This window comes from Bos taurus, chromosome Y, assembly GCF_002263795.3.
Source record: "Bos taurus isolate L1 Dominette 01449 registration number 42190680 breed Hereford chromosome Y, ARS-UCD2.0, whole genome shotgun sequence".
NCBI lineage: Eukaryota > Metazoa > Chordata > Mammalia > Artiodactyla > Bovidae > Bos > Bos taurus.
In genome coordinates, this window is record NC_082638.1 from 51468387 (window position 1) to 51492301 (window position 23915).

Genomic DNA, 23915 nt, shown 5'->3' on the forward strand with positions numbered 1-23915 from the left:
AAAAAAAAAAGAAAGAAAGAAATTGAGATAGTAAATTTTTTAAAAAAAGTTTTGTTTTGAAGTTGAGAACAGCTGGAGGTTAAAATATTGGATGTTTAAAAAACTTTCCTAGCAATGTGAAACCAGATACAAGTCCTGAAGCCACTTAAAGTGGTATTTACTGTATATATACAACATATTTTTAGTTGAGCATCATTGCTTTTAACATATTACCTGTTAAAACTACTAATGGAGGTGTTTTATTTGATGCTATTTAATTGGTGTCATTAAAGGAATAATTTTTTATAGCTTAGCTTTGATTGTCAGTTTTACCTTGGTTTATAAAGAAACTAAATAAGTTTTTCTTTGATTTTAGTTACAAACCTACTATAAATCAAATTCCAAACAGGCCATCCCCAACTTTTAGTAAGAATGCAAAGAAGACTTGGAATTAACAATGTGTCTCTAATATCTTCATTAGTTCAAGATAACAAGACGTATGTTAACGCAAGGGTCAACAAAGATGATCATAACTCTGACTTTCTTTGAGAAACGAGTGGAGAGAGTGCATTTTCAGCCTCCAGAACTTTAAATGTGCCATACATACCAAAGCCTCATAGCAGCCAGATATTTGCTAATACAAGCGCTGTAAGTCCATGTGACTTACCTTCCCCATCACCAATATCACTTAGACAAACAGACCAGATTGTAGTAGATCAACCTGCTGTTTTTAAAACACTGAGCATTTTTAATTGGCACTCACATAGCAGCTACACTCAGGTAAATGGCCACGTTGAGGACTTCGCTACTACAACTACATCTACTTCTCAAAACCACATTGTGTCTCCATTACAAAGCAGTTATTCCAGACTGATGGTGGAATCTTCTAAATTTCCAGTCACATATAGCAATATGTCACCACATGACAGCCCTTTTCCTATCCTGCAAGAGACAGGCAACTCATGGTCCTCAATGTCAATGATCGCTTATACATCTGCCTCCTCTCTTTCAAGTCAACTGATCAACAATCATCATCAGATGAAAACTATGCTAATTAAAACTGACCTATCAAATAAGTGTCAGATTATGGAGCCTAAAGAAGATTGAACTTTATATTGGGAGATGTCAACAAATACCTAAAATTCTTGTATTTCAACAATAAATTTACATATTCATCTTCATAGTTTCATTTTCTATTTTCAAACAATGAAGCGTAAAATTATGCTTTAGTTCAAATGGCTGGCTATTTTACTGCATGGTTTTATAAACTCTACAGTTCAAGACAAAATTTGTTATGCATCCTAGGTAAATGACACCTGATCTAATGTTTGTAAGCAAAAAAAAAAAAAAAGAGAGACCCAAGGGAAAATAGATAATGGATGTAAAGTGATTTCTGAAATCATCCCTGCTGAAATGAATGGGTGGCTCAATTAGGATGGCATGGGTGAAGGAAGAGATGCAAATAAAATCAGAAAAATGGAAATACACAGGATGTACCTTAGTGTGTTCACAGTTACCTTATATTCTATTAGTTACTGGTAGAGTCTTAAAAGGTTAGACAGCAGATTTTCTTCATTATAGAAAGTCATTTCATCCTTGAAATATAGACAGTGTAGCATGTCCAAAATCATGATCACCATTATACCATGACTGTGTACCAAAGATAACATGACATAATCAGTGATTGTCCCATGGTAAGCACAAGATATGTAGTTTACAGGTGGTATGCTGTAGGGTTATTTCTGCTCTACTGTCCTTAAGGCATGCCTTTATTTCCTGACACCAAGATCCACTCTATATTTCCTAAGACATGTTTCAATGTTGCTTATCTGTCCCCACAGAGACAGATACATTCCTGATGGTGTTTGCAGCACATCAGCATGGTCAACAAGTTCTTTGAAGACATGATATATTTTCCTTAGTAATTTCATTATCTTTCTATTCTGGAGCTACAATCACACAAACTATTTTCAGTCATGCTAAGACCCTTCTCAGATTTTTGCCTCAATTCTTTCTTGGGGTTGGAAGGAACTTCTGTTTGCCCTCCTACCAAGGTGAGCGCAGATATCATGTCTTCAATGTGTTTTATGTCTACTCTCATTTTTTAATGTATCTTTCACATCAGGTGAAACTTAGAGCCTGCAAATGACACATTTTAAGCACTTACTAAATTATCAATAAAGAAATGTAATAACCAATCAATGCTCTACACATTACTTAACAGCATCCTATAACGTGCACTTATCATAATTCACCTTTCCTATTTGCTGAGAAATTATTACAAGTTGATACCTATTTATTGTATTTACATGAATGTTAAATGTGGGAATTCAAATTATAAAATGATTGCTGCTTTTATGAAATTTACAGTCTACAATAACCCATTCTAAGCATGTTGTTTCAGGCCACAGTTCCCTAAAATGCAGTAGTAGTTACAGAGACATGTATCCAAAGGGGTGGGAGGAGAAGAAGAAAAGGAATCATTTATTTTAATAATCTAGAAAAGTCATGGAGTAAGCAAGGATCAAAATCAATGGTGGATCCTAAATATATTTCAGTTTGAAATACTCTGAACAGAGTCCCTGCTTGTTGGACTATCCACACTGTCATGAAGACTACCTAGAAATATTGGCAATCTCAAATTTGTGGTCATTCCTTCAGATGGCAGTGGGAACATCAAGTCATGTCCCTGTTTTGGTATGGTAACCCCCATAGGACAACACCAAGCTAAGTTCAACGTTCTCATTCTTGCAGCTAACGGACAGTGAAATCTGTCGAATATCTGTGTAGTTAAGGGAGTGGTAGAAAAATCACACTCTTTTTCTTTCACTGAAATGTTTTGCTAAATGTAAGAGAGAATACTATGCTTTAGAGAGGTGAGCATTTTGGAGCCATTGTAAGAGGTATTGAAATTGGTGTCCTTAGTAATCATTTCAAGACCAAAGTCCAATAGCCTTGTTTTAAATTTCAGGTGTCTTACTATGTAGTCAAATTTGCATGCTTTGTACAATATCACCTTAAAGGCAATTCCATCTTCCATTTCATTGCCTTGTACTGACTAATCCTTCTCAGTCCCTTTTATCTTCTTTTCATGCTCTGCTTTGAGTGGCAGGTCCTTCTCAAAAAGAACAGGATTAATTCATGTCATCCTCTGTCATAACTTGGAAGAGGCATGGATAAGGATATTCAACATATCATGTTGAAAAGCTGCTGTTTTTGTTCCTTCATGAGAGCATATTAGTAAACTGTACTTCAATTGTCTGATCAAAAGAAGCCTGGTAAATGATCCTTTACCTTGATGATCAATTCCCAGATGGCTTCAACATATTGGTGTCTTTAATTCTCAAAAGAATAAAGAAAATAGCTCAATACATTAGGGAAACATTGTACATGAATTCAAATTTTCTTTCCTTTATGCATTTACCTTATAATTGGTGCCTAAAATTGTAAAACAATGGAAACAGATTCAGACTTTCATTGTAAAACAATGGAAACGGTTTCAGTGGAAACAGTGTCAGACTTTATTTTTGGGGGCTCCAAAATCACTGCAGATGGTGACTGCAGTCATGAAATTAAAAGACACTTACTCTTTGGAAGGAAAGTTTGGACCAACCCAGAGAGCATATTGAAAAATAGAGACATTACTTTGCCAACAAAAGTCCATCTAGTCAAGGCTATGGTTTTTCCAGTGGCCATGTATGGAAATGAGAGCTGGACTGTGAAGAAAGCTGAGAGCCAAAGAATTGATGTTTTTGAACTGTGGTGTTGGAGAAGACTCTTGAGAGTCCCTTGGACTGCAAGGAGATCCAACCAGTCCATCCTAAAAGAGATCAGCCCTGTGTGTTCTTTGGAAGGAATGATGCTAACGCTGAAACTCCAGTACTTTAGCCACCTCATGGGAAGGGTTGACTCATTGGAAAAGACTCTGATGCTGGGAGGGATTTAGGGCAGGAGGAAAAGGGAACGACAGAGGATGAGATGGCTGGATGGCATCACCAACTTGATGGATGTGAGTTTGAATGAGTTCTGGAAGTTGGTGATGGACAGGGAGTCCTGGCCTGCTGCGATTTATGGGGTTGCAGAATCGGACATGACTGAGAGACTTAACTGAACTGAACTGAACTGAAAATTGTAAAAGTAAAAACAAAAATGTAAGTGAGGTACATACGGCAAATTGAGGCAAAAAGTAGAAATATTGGATGGAGAAGGTTAGAGGATGAAATTGGATGCTTAAAATATAACAAACAAAATTGTAACTGCAGGGCCTAACGAGGTCAAAATGACTTCCACATTGTTACCCTGCATTATTTTCATTTTAGCAAATCACAGAAGTTTTACATGCAAAATATTCTAAGATCCCATGGGATCCAGAACAACGTTATGTATAGCAAAGCATTCTGACTTAAAATGTCACTAGACTGAAATCATTCAACTACAAAATAACTTCCAACCTTAAGCCTAAAAACAAATATCAGAGAACTCTGTGCAGTTCGTAGGTTTCCTTCTGTGAGTCCTTTGGTTTTATTTTCCTTTCATAATTGTGTTTTGAGTATATAAGACTGAGACTGTGCTTGTGTGTGTGTGTGCACATCAGATTAAAAATGTGTTTGTGAGTGTATGTCTAGGTTCTCCTTTGGACTTTTATGTTAGAGATTTCGGCTGAAGAAATGGCTAGTTCAAAAATATAAAGAGGCACAAATTAAAATGCCCACTCAAATCATCCCTCCCCTCCCTCTCCCACAGAGTCCAAAAGACTGTTCTATACATTTGTGTCTCTTTTCCTGTCTCACATACAGGGTTGTCATTACCATCTTTCTAAATTCCATATATATGCCTTAGTATACTGTGGAGAAGGCAATGGCACCCCACTCCAGTACTCTTGCCTGGAAAATCCCATGGAGGGAGGAGCCTGGTAGGCTGTAGTTTATGGGATCGCTAAGAATTAGACACGATGGAGAGACTTCACTTTCACTTTTCACCTTCATGCATTGGAGAAAGAAATGGCAATCCACTCCAGGATTCTTGCCTGAAGAATCTCAGGGATGGCGGAGCCTGGTGGGCTGCTGTCTATGGGGTCACACAGAGTCGGACATGACTGAAGTGACTTAGAAGCATACTGTGTTGGTGTCCTTCTTTCTGGCTTAATTCACTCTGTATAATAGGCTCCAGTTTCATCCACCTCATTAGAATGAATTCAAATTGAAACATGTATAATATCATATAAGAAATGAATTGCCAGTCTAGGTTTGATGCAGGATACAGGAAGCTTGGGGCTGGTGCACTGGGATGACCACTGGGATGGTATGGGGAGGGAACTAGAAGGAGGGTTCAGGATGGGGAACACATGTACACCCTTGGCAGACACATGATGTATGGCAAAACCAATACAATATTGTAAAGTAAAAAATAAACATAATAATAATAATAAATGCCAAAAAGTTCAAGACAACTGGCTGAGTTTCAGAAGTTGAAAGCATTTCAGTAATAACCAAGCTACTCCATCCTAACTTTTGTACAAACTATGGTACTCTCCCAATCACCTAGCAAAAATTTAATGGGACCTTAGATGTTTATTTTGTCTGGCAATAACAAAACACAAACCTGCTAATATGGCAGTACCAGAGAAGGCTCAGTAGATGCCTGAAGTTTCAACCAGGCCTTCCTATAATAGGATACTACCTTCCTACAGGAGGCTGGACACTCACCAATAACAAAGAATACTCTTAGGCATCAAAGAACCTAAGGATGAAATCTATAATTCTATTCCCACATGGTCGACATTGATTTCCCCCTTCCCAAGAGTATCTGACAGACAGTTAAAATAGAAGGAAGTTATAACATAGCCCGCATACTTCTTACATAATACCTTAAATGTCCAAGCCCAACTACACTACTAAGATGATGACAATACAGGAGTTCCAGCTTCAAATCTGTGTGGCAGTCATCATATAAACATTTTATGAATATTTGAGATGCACTGATAGTACAAATCTATTAAGCCAGAAGCCTTGAGATCTGATTCAAAGAGGAAAACTGTGTACTCCATGTCCTCAGTTTTATGGGACATTCACACGCATTCACACATTTCCACAATCCTCAACCTTTATCTGAAGTCAAAAACTGACATTAAGAGGAATGGTCTATTTACACAGAAGCCAAGCGTAAAAGTCAAAAATGGATCCAGTCTCCTACATACTTCCATGCTCAGTAATGGAACCCCTTGTAAGCATTCCTAAGGGCAACTAGGATAAACAACTCAAAGATGCTTCTCCCAGGATAAGAGAGGTTGATTGAGAAGCTATAAGTGTGCTTAACTTAGAGATAACCCTTAAGATCATATACCATTCCTGTTAACACATCAGAAGATGGACAGCTCTACCAGGTATTTACAGACAATGTCTGCTTCTGCCTAAGGCCAAGCTTATAGATCCAAGTGGCAGGTGGGATAAGGTTTCCATCTCAGGATATCATATGACACCGCCGGTGTTCTCCTTCTCTGGGAAGCTTTAAAAAGACATTGTGGGAAGTACAATATGAGGGAGGAAAACAAGGAAACTGACAAGAGCTGTGTTCTTTCTAAATGTCCCAAATCTCACTTATCATTCCAATTACAATGACAGACTTAACATGCAATCTGAACCATGTCCCAAGCATTGCCAGTTCTAACTTTTTGATGTTGTTCAGTCACTCAGACTTGTCAGACTCTTGTGACTCCATGTACAGCAAGAACCCAGGGCTCACCTGCCATTCAAATCTCTCAGAGTTGTATTCGAACCCATGACCTTTGAGTCAACAATGCTTTTCAGCCATCTCACCCTCTGTCGTTTCCTTCTTCTCCTGTGCTCAATCTTTCCCAGCATCAGTTTCTTCCCAGTGATTTTGCTCTTGGCTTCAAGAGGCTGATATATTGGCTCTTCATGTGCAGCATCAGTCCTTCTGAGAATAATCTGAAATCATTTCCTTCACACTTTATTAGTTTGAACTCCATTCTCAACATGTCTTCTCTAGCCCTTCTGTTGTAAAGCATCTATATTTTGGCAGTCAGTTCTTGTGTTCCTGCTCACTCCTCCATACATTACTCCTGAAAATCAACTTTGACCATTCAGGCCTTTTTCAATAATCTCTCAGCTTTGTAATATGGTTTTGAGATTGGTCATAGCTTTTCATCCAATGGGCAAGTGCCTTTTTGTTTCATGGCTTCAGTCACATCACGCAGTCATATCAGAGATCAAGAAAGTGAAACCTGTCACTAATTCAATTGTATCTCATTAAAATATCTCAAAATGATGGGGCCAAATTCCATGATCTTATGTTTTGTGTCTGTTTTTGTATTGAGTTTTAATTCAGCTTTTTCAATTTCTCCTTTCACCTTTAGTTCCTAGTGTTTTTCAGCCATTTATATGTTGTCATCTTAAAACTAAGGTTATTCATACTTCTCACAGTAATTTTGTTTCCCACTTCAGATTCTTTCAGCAAGTTACTTTCCATGAAGTACTCTGCACATAAGTCAAATAAGCTGGATGAAAATATATAGCCTTGATGTATTTCCTTCTCCATTTCCTGGAGAAGGAAGTGGCAACCCACTCCAGTGTTCTTGCCTGGAGAATCCCAGGGACGGGGAAGCCTGGTGGGCTGCCGTCTATGGGGTCACATAGAGTCGGACACGACTGAAGTGACTTAGCATAGCACAGCATTTCCTTCCCTATTTTGTACCAGTTCATTGTTCTTTGTCCAATTCCAACTCCTGTGTCTTGACTTGCCTCCAGCCTTCCGTGGAAACAGGGACAGTAGTCTGGTATTCTTATCTCCTTAAGAATTTTCCACAATTTGTTGTGACCCTCACAGTCAAAGGTCTTCCCTGGTGTATCAGATGATAAAGCATCTGCCTGCAATGGGGCAGAACCAGTTTGGTACCTGGGTTTGGAAGATCCCCAGGAGAAGGAAATGGTAGGCTACAGTCCATGGGGTCACAGTCAGACACGACTGAATGACCTCATTTTCACACACAGTCTAAGCCAGTAAGAGATAATAAAGTAGATGTAGATGACTTTATGAAGCCCCCTTGCTTTTTTCTATGATCCAAACTCAATTTAAGGTTTACCTATTAATATTACATGAGTACGACTAACTATACCTGCCTGTTCTCTTTTATATATATATATATATATATTTTTTTTTTTTCCTCAGTCTCTCTTTTTCAAGCTATCATCTACATATTTTTACGTTCCTGGGCATTTGCCACCTTCTTATACAAGAATTAAATTATTATCATGCCAGTCTCTGGCCTTTGACACCTCTGTAAAACAACTAAGTTTCCAGGACAGAATGAATCTGTGCTCTGGGAAAACGTCAGGACATTTTGATAAATAGCTAGATATTTTCAGGAACTGACTGATTTTGAGAAAAATTCCTGTACCATCACTTATCTGGAAAAGAACTATGTTTCCTCATGTTGATGAGAATTTCTCATTAGCAGAAATTTTAGGAAAAATAAATGTGCTTATTGGAATGTTCATGTTAGTGAAGTACCAATTATGTGAGTATGTATGTAGCCTCCCATCAGACAGATTAATTTATGTCAAGCAAATTTGTTGTTTCACCAGCATGTCTAAAAGAATTACCTAGTTTGCCTAGAAAGGAAATCAAAACTTCTGATTTGACAGAAAATAAAAGAGCATTTGAGTGCAACTCTCTCCATGGAAGCATCACAAATAACCCTTCTATAAAGGCAACAGTTCCTCCAGAGCATCAAATGAATATTAGCAGACGATCTTGCTTAAGAGAGACTATATGAAAAGTAGACATAACTGGGAAGAACGGAGGGAAGATGGGAGAAGGAGGATGAGACAAATAGAAACAAATATGTGTCCTGGGTTAGGATTTGGAGAAGCAAGGAATAGATTGAGGATTCAGATAAGTCACCTCACTAAACTTAAATTTCTTTTGACTGAAAGGAAGCAAGGTGAAGAAGATGATGACATTTAGTTTGTCTAGAGTAAGAATCAAATAGAGAATGTGTTGTGTGGTCCTGCATCCCCCAAACTGCAATGCAGGTCAAGTAGTGTGCATAGGGCCTGGAAGATGAAACATGAGGTTAGAAAGCCAACCTGGGAGGGTTGGTTTTTGACTATGTGGAGACGGAATGTTGGATCTGTGATGACAAGGTGTGTAGAAAGGAATGGCTTTTGAAAATTCCCAAACTGACAAAGAAGCAGGACCTTAGGGCTCAAGTCACCCAGCGAGGTGGTGAGAGTATTGAATTTTCCCCTCTTGCCACATACTAAGACCTACTATCAGATGATAGAAAAGACTAGCCAGAACTACCACCCATGCTTCTGCCACCACAAGCTAGAAGATGATCGCATTAGCGCCATATCATTTCTGCCTGTGATTGCTGGTTTCTCAGAAAAACTGACACCACCAGGGTTCCAAAACTCCAAGCACCTGTAAAATGTGATGGCTTTTTCAAAGATCTGCTTCACTAGCTGACCGTCTGGCAGGAGAAAAAGAAGTCTCTGTTTTGAGTAAGGCACTCCATAAATTTCAATTATTATAGGAAATATATATTTTTAAAATATAGTGACAGTTTAACTGTGTTAACAAAGGTAGCTAAAACTAACTTTAAAATTGAGATAATATGCTGCTGAAATATTTTTCTATTCTTCTCAAGTTGAGAAGAGCTGGATATTAAGACATTTTAAGTGTAACAAATTTAAGTTTTAAGTTCCCCTAGCAACTTGGAACCAGAGAGAAATCCTGAAGCACTTAAAGGAGTATATGGTGTGGATATATAATATATTGTTACATGAGGAAATAATTCAGATATTTAAATATTTAAAACTATTAGTGGAGGTGTATTATTTGAGGCTATTATCTTTGTATGTTTAAAGGAACAATATTTTGAGTCTGGCTGTTTCTCTATTTTACCTTGTTTTGAAAGGTCACTAATAATGTTCTTCTTTGGTTTTAGTTGAAGTTATCTCATAATCCAAATGTTAAGCGATACTATCCCCAAGTTTTACTAAGAATGGAAAGAAGAGTTGGCACTAAAAATATCTCTCCAGTACCTTCATTAGTTTGAGATTACAAGATGAAGCATGCTAAAGGAAGGAGTAATGTGGATGATCATATCTCCTGGATTCTTCCCGAAACTAGAGGAGAGTGTGTATTTTCAGCCTTCACAATTCTAAGTGTGTCTTTCATACGAAATTCTTCTACAAGCCACATAGTTGCTAGTGCAAGTGTCCCAACTCAAAGTGATTTTTTTCTTCATCATCAATGTCAGTTAGACTGAAAGAGCAAAGTGTGATAGATCAAACTGATGTTTAAAATCTGTTGATCTTTTTACATCAGCATTCACAGAGCAACTACAATCAAGCAAATGGTCACAGGGAGAATTTTGTTACTATGACTATTTCTGTTTCTCAGTACCACATCATATCTCTTTTGCAGATACATGATTTTGACTGATGATCAGCCTTGTACCTTTACAGTTAGATACAGCAATATGTCAGCCCATGAAGATATTTTCCCTAAACTGCAACTGGGAGGCATGGTTCCCAGTGCAAACAATACTGATGCATTTACTACTTCTCTTTCAAGGTCAACTCAACAGCCATCTTTCATATAATTACATATAATTTCTTTCATATAATTACTAATTACAACTGATCTCCCAAGTAGGAACCTGATCATGCAGGATATTGTAGATTAAAATTTATGTTGGTGATGCCAACAAATTCCTACATTTCTCTTATTTCAATATTAAATTTACATCTTCACCTTCATAGTTTCACTTTCTACTCTGAAATAATTAAGAGGAATATGAGGCTTTATCTCAATGCCTGTGTTTATATAAATGTGCATTTGTATAAACTGTCGGGCTTTTGAATGGTCCTCTGAATTATATTCGTCCATTGCAGTGAATTTTAATTCATTGAATCCTGAAAGTCTGATGTTCACACATGTCATCTTCTGTTTGACCACTCCAATTTACCTTCCTTCGTAGACCTAGCATTCTAGGTTCCTATGAAATATCGTTCATTACAGCATCAAACTGTACTTTTATCCATAGTCATATCCATAATTATGTGTTGTTTTTCCTTTGGCTCCATCTCTTCTTTTTTAGTGATTTCCAGAAGCATAGAGGACACCGACAAACCTGGAGAGTTTACCTTTCAGTGTCCTATCTTTTTGGCTTATCATATTGTTCATGGGGTTTTCAAAGCAAGAATACTGAAGTGCTTTTCCATTTCCCTTCTCCAATGAACCACATTTTGCCAGAATTCTCCACCATGTTCAATCCATCCTGGGTGGCCCTACATGGCATGTCTCATAGTTTCATTGAGGTAGACAAGGCTGTGATCCATTTGATCAATTTGGTTAGTTTTCTGCGATTGTGGTTTTCATTCTGTCTGCCCTCTGATGGATAAGGGTAAGAAGGCTTGTGGAAACTTCCTGATGGGAGAGACAGACTGTGAGTGAACCTAGGCCCTGTTCAGGCCTAATTATGGTATGAGTAATGAAAGAAATCGGGACCTTCTTCAAAAGGACTTGAGCAGGCACTCTTGTATTCAATGCCCACCACCCTGCTGCATCCCATTCTTGGACCATGCCTCTGCTGGAGACTCCTAGACACTCGCAAGCAAGTCTGACTCAGTCTTTTGTGGGGACACTGCCCTTACCCTTGGCTCCTGGTGGACACAAGGTTTTGTTTGTGCCCTCCAACAGTCTGTTTCAGTCCTGTGGAAGTTCTATAATTAAATCAACTGGCCTCCAAAGTCAAATTCCCTGAGGGTTCTCAATCCCTTTGCCAGATCCGCAGGTTGAGAAATCTCTAGTGGTCCTAAAACTTCCTTACCTGTACAAGAAATTCTTTAGAATAATTATCCTGCAATTTGTGGATTGTGCACTAGGCCACTTTTTGGTGGGTTGAAAGGTTACCTCCTCTGAGAGGGCTTATATCACAAACTGCATGAACAAGGTCTGTAGCAGACAGAGCCTCTCTTCCATGTTAGGCCATTGCTGACCCATGCTTCTGCAAGAGACACTCAATCACTCAAAAGCAGTTCTGACTCTGTCTTTGTGCGTTCCTTGGGTATAGGTGCACAAAATATTTTATTGAGCACTCTCAGTGTGGCTGGTAAGTATTGATTTTAAATGGAAATTCACACCTTCTACAATCTTGTTGGGTCTTTTCCTTTGCCTTGGACATGTCTTTTTATTGTTGTTGTTGTTGTTGTTTTTCTTTTTGGTGGGACCCAACATTCTCCTGTCAATGATCATTCAGCAGAAAGCTGTAATTTTGGATCTCTCACAGGAAAAGATGAATTCACACCCTTCTACTTTGCCATCCTCACTTACTCTTGGGCACAAACCGGCAAAGGGCAAAATGTCTACATCCCACCTCTGAAATTTCTTCACCTTTCTGCACTGTCAGATAGGCTAGAAGCCCATGGACAGAGCGAAGGTCACCTCCTCTCTTCTAGGATGTCTGTCTTTTCACAATGAAGAATCCTACCTTATCATGTCATTTGTCTCACATGATGATATTATTTGTGACGTGTAAAGAGAGAATGTGCTTTTTGATGGGCTGACCCAAGGCAGCACTATCCCAGAGCCTTCCTCTAATATTGAAAACTTCTCCAGTGCAGTATTTTATCTTTCTGTTCCTCCTCCTTCCAGTCTCTACTCTTTTCTGAAGGACCTTCACCTCTTCACAGACTTAGATCCAGTTATAGCCATATCCACCATTTCGACAGGCCAGCCCAGTTATCATAGACTGAAAGGTCCACAGGTTATGCTTTAAAAGCCCCACACCACTGGATTTACACTGGATGAGTCCTCAAGCCTTCCACATACATTTTATGTACACACACACATCAACACAGCAGACACTGTGAGCTTCTTTATGTCTCTTGATGTAAACCCAAATTTGTGAACACACTGTTCTGTGTTGTCACTGGCCATTCTTTCCTCATTCCTGTCTTGAACAGGACGACCTCAGAGATGCATGGGCCAGTCTCCCACACTCTGTGGATGCCTGGTGCAGCCTTCTGCTTGCTCCATATCTCACGGTCTGTAACATTCATTTCTGTCAGCTGTGGTTGGACACAATCCACACAGAAAATCACACAAACGTGGGCAACAAGCTCATGTGGGTAGGCACACAAATGTTTAAGGCACGTGGAAACATAAGCAAACAGTGAATATAGATGTTTCCAGTGCTTCATATGAAATACAGCTATTTCCATTTTCTTATAGGAAAATCTCCATTCTAAGCTGAAATATGAAGTATAGAGAAGTCCAAGTTCCATGATGGAGACTTAGCACCTAGGTTTTCATGCAGTACATTCAAACCATTCCCCACTTCATGGAATCAATCCTTTGTTTTGGTATATATTATTAGAAATGCAGCAAACTCCTTACTTCACTTAAAAAAAGGGGTGCCCAGATTTTCATTTGTACAATAGAGATAATTCCATTTTCATAAGGGTTTTCCATATCTTCAGAAACCATTGCCAAGATTGTCCTATGTGAAATATCCAGAACTTCACATTTAATGGTAGAAAACCACCATCTAGATAGATATGATCGATGGACAAGTCCAAATTTCACATAAGAAAAAGAGGTTCAAGATTTTCATAAAGTGAGATAAAAACTGTGATATATCATGGAGGAAAACAAGCATCACTATATTTGCGTGTAAAAATATAGGTACTTCTACGTTTGAGATCAGTTCAGTTCAGTCTCTCAGTCGTGTTCAACTTTAATGACCCCATGTACTGCAGCATGCCACGTGTCCGTGTCTATCACCAACACCCAGAACCTCTGTAAACTCATGTCCATCAAGTTGATGATGCCATCTAACCATCTAATCCTCTGTCGTCCTCTTCTCTTATTGCCTTCAATGATTCCCAGCATCAGGGTCTTGTCCAATGAGTCCATTCTTCACATCAAGGGCCAGACTATTGAAGTTTCAGCTTCAGGATTAGTGCTTCCAATGTATATTCAGGACTGATTTACTTTAACATCCTTGCAGTGGAAGTGACTCTCAAGAGTCTTCACCAACACCACATTTTAAAAGCATCAATTCCTTTCATATGAAACGAGTTGCCAGTCCAGCTTCGATGCACGATACTGGATGCTTGGGGCTGGTGCACTGGGATGACCCAGAGGGATGGTATGGGGAGGGAGGAGGGTTCAGAATGGGGAACACATTTATACCTGTGGTGGATTCATTTTGATATTTGGCAAAACTAATACAATTATGTAAAGTTTAAAAAATAAAAAACAAATTTCAAAAAAAGGAAAAAAAAAAAGAAAGAAAGAAAATGTATTGGTGAAGGGTTTTTCACTTGTTAGGCCAATGTTTGTTGCTAAGTTTCCATATCCCTTACCTGCTGTGTCCCTGGCAGTGTATTTATTAATATAATTGGTGTAAGTAGTAGCTTTAATGTTTGTAACCTTGGACCCTTGAGTTAATTATTTTTCTTGTTGTAGCCCACCATACCTTTACCCTATAGGAATGCAACTTTATCTAATGCTTTTGGATGGTGGCACCTGACTAATCACCTTCAGAGAAAAATAAGTTTTCTGAAGAAATGATCTTAAAATGTTAACAGTCCTCTGGGCCAGAAGATGATGCAAATCACCTAAACTTTTGCATATGATAAGTTTGCAGGAAGAAAGCCTGGCTTACTGTATGACTCTACCCTTTCCCCCATTATCCTCTATGCATAACTTAAGGTATAAAAACTACTTTGGAAAATAAAGTGTGGGCCTTGTTCACCGAAAAAATAAATAAATAAATAAAAGCGTCAATTCCTCCATGCTCAGCTGTCTTTCCAGTCATGACCTCTGGAAAAACCATAGCTTTGACCAGGTGGACCTTTGCTGGCAAACAATGTCTCTGTTTTTGAATATGTTGTCTAGGTAGTTCCCGGCTTTTCATCCAAACAGTAAGTACCGTTTAATTTCATGGCTGCAGTCACAATCTCCAATAATTTTGGAGCCCCCCAAAATAAAGTCTTTTGGTATTTTCATTGTTTCTCCATCCATTTGCTAAGCAATGATGAGACCAGTTATCATGATCTTACTTTTTGAATGTTGAGTATTAAACCACGTTTTTCACTCTTTTTCATTTTCATCAAGAGCTTCTTTACATTTCTTCACTTTTTGCCATAAGAGTGATTTCGTCTAAATATCTGAGGCTGTTGATATTTCTCCCAGAATTCTTGATTCATGCTTGTGCTTCTTCAAGCCTGGCATTTAGCATGTTGTACACGACATAAGAACTATGGACGGAGGTTTGTGACATTGTACAGGGAACAGAAATCAAGACCATCCCCAGCACAAAGAAAAAGGAAAAAAAAAAAAAGCAAAGCGGCTGTCTGAGAAGGCCTTACAAAGAACTGTTAAAGAAGACAAGACAAAAGCAAAGGAGAAAAGGAAAGATTTATCTATTTCAATGCAGAGTTACAAAGAATATCATGGAGTGTTAGAAAGTCTTCCTTAGCAATCAATGCAAAGAAATAGAGGAGAACAATAGAATGGGAAAGACTAGAGTCTATTCAAAAAATTAGACATACCAAGGGAACATTTCTTGCCAAAATGGCCTCAATAAAGAACAGAAATGGTATGGACCTATCAGAAGCAGAAGATATTAAGAGGTCTCAAGAATACACAGAAGAACTATACAAAAAACATTTTCATGACCTAGATAATCACAATGGTGTTATCACTTAGTCTCACCTAGAGCCAGACATCCTGGAATGAGAAGTCAAGTGGGCCTTAGGAAACATCACTATTAACGAAGCCAGTGGAGGTGATGGAATTCCAGTTCAGCTATGAGAAATCCTAAAAGATGATGCTGTGAAAGTTTTGCACTCAATATGTTAGCAAATTTGGAAAACTCAGCGGTGGTCACAGGACTGGAAACAGTCAGCTTTCATTCCAATCCCAAAGAAAGCCAATGCCAAAGAATGCTCGAACTATCGCACAATTGCGCTCACCTCACACACTAGTAAATAATGCTCAAAATTCTCTAAGCCAGAGTTCGATATGTGTGACCATGAAGTCCTAGATGTTTAAAGTGGTTTTAGAAAAGGCAGACGAACCAGACATCAAATTGCCAACATCAAGGCAATGGCACCCCCACCTCAGTATTCCTGCCTGGAAAATCCCATGGATGAAGGAGCCTGGAAGGCTGCAGTCCATGGGGCCACCGAGGGTCAGACACGACTGAGCGACTTCATTTTTCACTTTCAGGTATTGGAGAAGGAAATGGCAAACCACTCCAGTGTTCTTTCCTGGAGAATCCTAGCGATGGGGGAGCCTGGTGGGCTGCCGTCTATGTGGTCACACAGAGTCAGACACGACTGAAGTGATTTAATAGCAGCAGCAGCAGCTACTATCATCAAAAAAGCAAGAGAGTTCCAGAAAAATATCTATTTCTGCTTGTTTGACTATGCCAAAGCCTTTGACTGTGTGGATCACAATAAACTATGGAAAATTCTGAAAGAGATGGGAATACCAGACCACCTGACCTGACTCCTAAGAAACTTGTATGCAGGTCTGGAAGCAACAGCTGGAGCTGGAGATGGAACAGCATTTTGGTTCCAAATAGGAAAAGGAGTATGCCAAGGCTGTATATTGTCACCCTACTTATTTAACTTAAATGTAGAGTACATCATGAGAAAAGCTAGGCTGAAAGAAACACAAGCTGGAAGCAAGATTGCTGGAAGGAATATCAATAATGTCAGATACGAAGACAACACCACACATAGGGCAGAAAGTGACGAACAACTAAAGAGCTTCTTGATTAAAGTGATGAGGAGAGTGAACAATTTGGCTTAAACGCCAGCATTTACAAAAATTAAGATCATGGACTCTGGCCCCATCACTTCATGCCAAATAGAATGGGAAATGGTGGAAAGAGTGCCTGACATTATTTTAATTTTTATTTATTTATTTATTTTTGGTGGTGCGTCTCCAAATCACTTCAGATGATGATTGAAGCCATTAAATTAAAAATGCTTACTCCTTGGAAGGAAAGTTATCACCAACCTAGACAACATATTAAAAAGCAGAAACATTAGTTTGCCAACAAAGGTCTGTCTAGTCAAGGCTATGGTTTTTCCTGTAGTCATGTATGGGTGTGTTATTTGGACTATAAAAAAGTTAAGAACCAAGAATTGATACTTTTGAAATGTGATGTTAGAGGAGAGTCTTGAAAGTGCCTTGGACTGCAAGGAGGTCCAATGAGTACATCCTAAAGAAGATCAGTCCTGGGCTTTCATTGGAAGGATTGATGTTGAAGCTGAAACTGAAATACTTTGGCCACCTGATGCAAACAATTGATTCATGGAAAAGCTTCTGATACTTCAAAATATTGAGGGCAGGAAGATAAAGGGATGGCAGAGGATGAGATGGTTAGATAGCATCTCCAACACAATTGACATGAGTGGGTAAACTCAAGGAGCTGGTCACGGACAAGGAGGCCTGGCATGCTGTGGTTCATGGGGTCACAAAGAGTTGGACACCACTGAACTATTGAAGTGAACATTACATACAATTTAAATAAGCAGGGTGACAGTATGCAGCCTTGTCATACCCTTTTCCTTTTGAGAAGCATTCAGTTGTTTTACATTCAGTTCTAACTGTTGCTTCTTGAGCTGAAACAGATTTCCTGGTGGCAGGTAAGGTGATCCGGTATTCCTATCACTTTAAGAATTTTCCAGTTTGTTTTGATCCACACAGTCAAAAGCTTTGGTATAAACAATGAAGAAGAAATAGATTTTCCCCACCTTTGGAGCTCTCTTGTCACTTTGATAACCCCACACATGTTGGATATTTGATTATTAGTTCCTCTGCCTTTATTAAATCCAGCTTGAACATCGGGGATTTCATGGTTCATGTACTGTTGAAGCCTGGCTTGGAGAATTTTGAACATTACTTTGCTTCCGTTTTAGATGAGGACAATCGTATGGTTGTGTGAACAGTTTTTGGAATTGCCTGTCTATGGAATTGGATGAACTTTCCCAGTTCTGTGTCCACTGTTGAGTTTTCCAAATTTGCTGGCATATTGAATGAAGCATTCCCATAGCTATGAAATAACTCAAGTAGAATTCCATCAATTCCACAAGCGTTGTTCATAAGGATGCTTCATAAGGACTCCTTGACTTCACATTCTAAGATGTCTGGCTCTAGGTGCATGGTCATTTTGGCTATCTGGTTCATGAGTATTTTCTTTGTGCAGTTCTTCTGTGAGTGCTGAAAAATTGATGCTTTTGAACTGTGGTGTTGGAGAAGACTCTTGAGAGTCCCTAGGACTGCAAGGAGATCCAACCAGTCCATTCTGAAGATCAGCCCTGGGATTTCTTTGGAAGGAATGATGCTAAAGCTGAAACTCCAGTACTCTGGGCACCTCATGTGAAGAGTTGACTAATTGGAAAAGACTCTGATGCTGGGAGGGATTGGGGGCAGGAGAAGAAGGGGAGGACAGAGAATGAGATGGCTGGATGGCGTTACTGACTCGATGGACGTGAGTCTGAGTGAACTCCGGGATTTGGTGCGGACAGGGAGGCCTGGCATGCATGGGGTGCTGTGATTCATGGGGACACGACTGAGCGACTGATCTGATCTGTGTATTCTTGCCACCTCTTCTTAATATCTTCTGCTTCCATTAGGTCCGTGAAGTTTCTGTCTTTTATTTTGACCAACTTTGCATGAAATATTTCCTCGGTATCTCTAATTTTTTAGAGAGACTTCAAGTCATACCCATTCTATTATTTTTCTCTATGTCTTTGCATTGATCACTGAGGAAGCCTTTCTTAAGGGATTTGACGTAGGTTATACCTGAATAGTCTAATGTTTTTCTCTACTTTAAAATTTTAAGTCTGAATTTGGCAATAAGGAATTCATGATTTGAGCCATAGTCAGGTCACCATCCTGGTTTTGCTGACTACATATTGCTTCTCCATTTTGGCTGCAATGTGATGTCAGTCCTGAACTTACGGTGAATCCATGAGTAGAGTCTTCTCTTGTGTTGGTGGACCAGGGTGCATGCTATATGTTGTGTGGTCTCTTGGAAGAACTCTGTTAGACTTTGACTGGATTCCTTTTGCACTCCAATGCCAAATTTGTCTGTTATTCCAGGTATCTCTTGATTTTCTACATTTGCATTCCATTCCTCTATGGGGAAAATGATGTCTTTTTTTGGATGTTAGTTCTAGATGGTCTTTCAAGTCTTCATACAAATGTTCCACTTCAGCTACTTCAGCATAACTGGTCAGGACACAGACTTGGTTTACTGTGCTGTTGAATGGTTTGTCTTGGAAATGAAGAGAGATCCTTCTTCTTCTTACACATCTTGTGATCTGTCAGCTTCATCTCTTCATCAACTGTGGAAGAACACACAACCACGCAGAAAAATATACAGAAAAGAGTCAACAATCTCACATATACAGACACAAATTAATATTCAAGACACAGGAAACAGGTAAACAGGAAACATAGGTGTTTCTGTAGCTGCAGAACCCGTTCTTTGTATGAAATATAAGATTTCCAGGTTTTTATGGTAAAATCTCCATTCTGAACTGAACTATATCAGTTCAGTTCAGTTCAGTCGCTCAGTTGTGTCTGACTCTTTGCGACCCCATGAATTGCAGCACGCCAGGCCTCCCTGTCCATCACCAACTCCTGGAATTCACTCAAACTCAAGTCCATTGAGTGGGTGATGCCATCCAGCCATCTCATCCTCTGTCTTCCCCTTATCCTCCAGCCCTCAATCCCTCCCAGCATAAGAGTCTTTTCCAATGAGTCAACCAACTCTTCACAAGAGGTAGGCAAAGCACTGGAGTTTCAGCTTTAGCATCGTTCCTTCCAAAGTAAACAGGACTGATCTCCTTTTGAATGGACTGGTTGGATCTCCTTGCAGTCCAAGGCACTCTCAAGAGTCTTCTCCAACACCACAGTTCAAAAGCATCAATTCTTCAGGACTCAGCTTTCTTCACAGTCCAACTCTGACATCCGTACATGACTACTGGAAAAACCATAGCCTTGACTAGATGGAACTTTGTTGACAAAGTAATGTCTCTGCTTTTCAATATGCTATCTAGGTTGGTCATAACTTTTCTTCCAAGGAGTAAGCGTCTTTTAATTTCATGGCTGAAATCACCATCTACAGTGATTTTGGAGCCCCTCAAAATAAAGTCTGACACTGTTTCCACTGTTTCCCCATCTATTACCCATGAACTGATGGGGCCAGATGCTATGGTTTTAGTTTTCTGAATGTTGAGCTTTAAGGCAACATTTTCACTCTCCTCTTTCACTTTCATCAAGAGGCTTTTGAGTTCCACTTGACTTTCTCCCGTAGAAGTCCAAAATTCTAGATGGAAAATTTGCACCTAAGTTGTGATACAGCTGATACAGAACATTACATATTTCATCAAACAAACTCTTTGTTTTGATATATGTTTGAGAAATGCAAACACTCTCTATGAAGAAACAGTGGTGTCCAGATTTTCATTTGTGAAATAGAATTGAAATTTCATATGGGTTCTTCTTATGTTCAGATTGAAGATTCAAATCTTCAGTGCCATGGTTTTCATATGTGAAATATACATATGTCCACATTTAATGGTAGAGAACCACCGCCCAGATTTTCATGCATGAGGTGGAGAGAATTCCACCTTTCATGTAGAAGAACAGCTTCCATATTTTCATGAAGTGAAAAAGAAATGCAATATATCATGTGGTAAATCCAGCATCGTTATATTGGCATGTAAAAATATAGGTGATTCTACATTTGTGTTTAGTTCAGTTCAGTTTCTGGATCTTGTCCAACTCTGCGACCCCACGGACTGCAGCACGCCATGCTTCCCTGTCCATCAACAATTCCTTGAGCATACCCAAACTCGTGTCCATCGAGTAGGTGATTCCATCCAACCACCTCATCTTCTGTCATCCTCTTCTTCTCGTGCCTTCAATCTTTCCAAGCGTCAGGGTCTTTTCAAATGCGTCATTTATTTGAATCAGGTGGCCAAATTATTGGAGTTTCACCTTCAAAATCAGTCCTTCCAATGAATAATCAGAAACGATTTCCTTTAGCCACCTTAAGGCCAAGAGACCCTTAAGAATCTCCACCAAAAGCACAGATTAAAAGCATCGATTCTTCCACCTTCAGCTATCTTTAGACTCCAAATCTCACATCCATACATGACTGCTAGAAAAGCCATATTTTTGACTATGTGAGCCTTTGTCGGCAAAGCAATATCTCTGCTTTTCAGTATGCTGTCTAGTTTGGTCATAGCTTTCTTCCAAGGAGGATGTTTTAATTTCATGATGAAGTCAACATCTGAAGCAATTTTGGACCCACCAAAATAATGTCTTTTGCTCTTTCCATTGTTTCTCCATCCCTTTACTAATCAGTGATTGTATCAGAAGTCATGATCTTAGTTCTTTGAATATTGAGATTTTAAGCCAGATTTTTCACTCTTCTCTTTCATTTTCATCAAGAAGCTCTTTAGTTCTTCTTCATTTTCTGCCATAAGGCTGATGTCGTCTACTTCTCTGAGTTTATTGATATTTCTCCCAGCAGTATTATTTAAAGCCTGTGCTTCATACAGCCTGGCATTTCTCATGTTGCACATTGCATTGAAATTAAATAAGCAGGGTGACAATATACAGCCTTGGTATAATCCTTTCCTTATTTGAAAGCACCCTGTTGCTCCATAGCCTGTTGCTTCTTCACCTGGATACAGATTTCTCAGGAGGCAGGTCAAGTGGTCAGTTTTCCCAGCACTTTGAATGTATTTAACAATTTTTTCTGATCCCCTCAGTCAAAGGCTTCTGTATAAAGAATGAAACAGGTCTTTTTTTATATATCTTACTTTTTTGATGACCCCATGGTTGTTGGCAATTTGATCTTTTGTTCCTCACACTTTTCTAAATTCAGCTAGAACATGTGGAAGCTCATTGTTCAGGAACTGCTGAAGCCCAGATTGGAGAATTTTGAGCATTACTTCTCTCCCATTTGACATGGGGGAAAATGTGTGATAGTGGACATTCTTTGGTAATGCCTTTCTTTAGGATTGGACCGAAAACAGATATTTTCCAGTCCTGTTTCAACTGGTGAGTTTTTCAAATGTCCTGGCATATTGAATGTAGCACTTTCATAGAATCATTGGTTAGTCTGTGAAATAGGTCTACTGGAATTCCATCAGCTCCACTAGTTTTCTCCATAGTGATGATTCATAAGGATGGCTTGATTTCACATTCCAAGATGCCTGGCTCTAGGTGAGCGATCATCGTGGATATCTGGATATTGAAGATCCTTTTTGTATAGTTCTTCTGTGTATTATTTACACCTCTTCTTGATACATTCTGCTTCTGTTAAGTCAGTACCACTTCTGTTCTTTATTTCGACCATCTTTGCATGGAATGTTCCCGTGGTATCTCTAATTTTCTTGAACATATCTTGTCTTTGCCATTACATTATTTTCCTCTGTTTCTTTGCATTCTTTACTAAAGTCAGCTTTCTTATCTCTCCTTCCTCTTCTTTGTAATTCTGCATTCACATGGATATATCTTTGTCTTTCTCCTTTGCTTTCGCTTCTCTTCTTTTCTCAGTAACTTGTAAGGTATATTCAGACACACATTTTGGCTTTTTGCAGGTTTTTTTTTTTTTTTTTTTTCTTGAGGATGGTCTTGATCACTGCCTTTTGTACACTTTCACAAACCTCTGTCCATAGTTACTCAGAAACCCTTTCTATCAGATCTAATCTCTTGAATCTATTTGTCACTTTCACTGTGTAATCAAAAGGGTTATGATTTAGGTTCTACCTGAAAATTCTAGTGGTTTCCCCACTTTTTTTTCAATTTAACCCTGAAATTGGCAACAAGGAGGTCATGATCTGAGCTACAATAGATCCCAGTCTTGTTTTGCTGAGTGTATATAGTTACTCCATGTTTGGCCACAAATAAAAGAATCAATCTGATTTCAGTATGAGCATCTGGTAATGTCCTTGTGTAGAGTCTTCTCTGGTGTTCCTGGAAGTGAGTGCTTTGTATGAGCCGTGTGTTCCCTAGGCAAAACTCTGTTTCTTTTCAGTGGTTTCATTTTTTCGTCCAGGGCCATATTTGCGTGCTACTCCTGGTGTCTCTTGACTTCCTATTTTGAATTCCATTCCCCTGTGATGAAAAGGACATATTTTATGCATGTATGTTCTATAAGTTCTTGTAGGTCTTCATAGAAAAAGCTATTACTTCATTTCCTTCAACATTACTATTACTTATAGTGGCATAGAATTAGATGACTGTAATATTGTTTGTTTTGAAAATGAACAGGGATCATTCTATCATTTTTGAGATTGCCTCCAAGTACTACATTTCAGACTCTTTGTTGACTATGGCCACTACTCCATTTTTTCTAAGAGCTTCATGCCCACAGTAGTAGACATAGTGGTCATTTGAGTCAAATTCACCCATTCCAGTCCATTTTAATTCACTGATTCCTAAAATGTTGATGCTCACTCTTGGCACCCCCTGTTTGACCCCTTGCAATTCTCCGTAATTCATGGACATAACCTTCCAGATTCCTATGCAACATTATTCTTTTTTAAATTTAAATATATTTATTTTAATTAGAGGCTAATTACTTGACAATATTGTACTGGTTTTGCCATACATCAACATGAATCCGCCACGGGTGTACACATGTTCCCCATCCTGAATCCCCCTCCCTCCTCCCTCCCCATACCGTCCCTCTGGGTCATCCCAGTACTCCAGCCCCAAGCTTCATGTATCCTGCATCCTGCATTGAACCTTGACTGGCAGTTCTTTTCTTATATGATATTATATATGTTTCAATGCCATTCTCCCAAATCATCCCCCCCTCCCTCTCCCACAGGGCCCAAAAGGCTGTTCTACACATT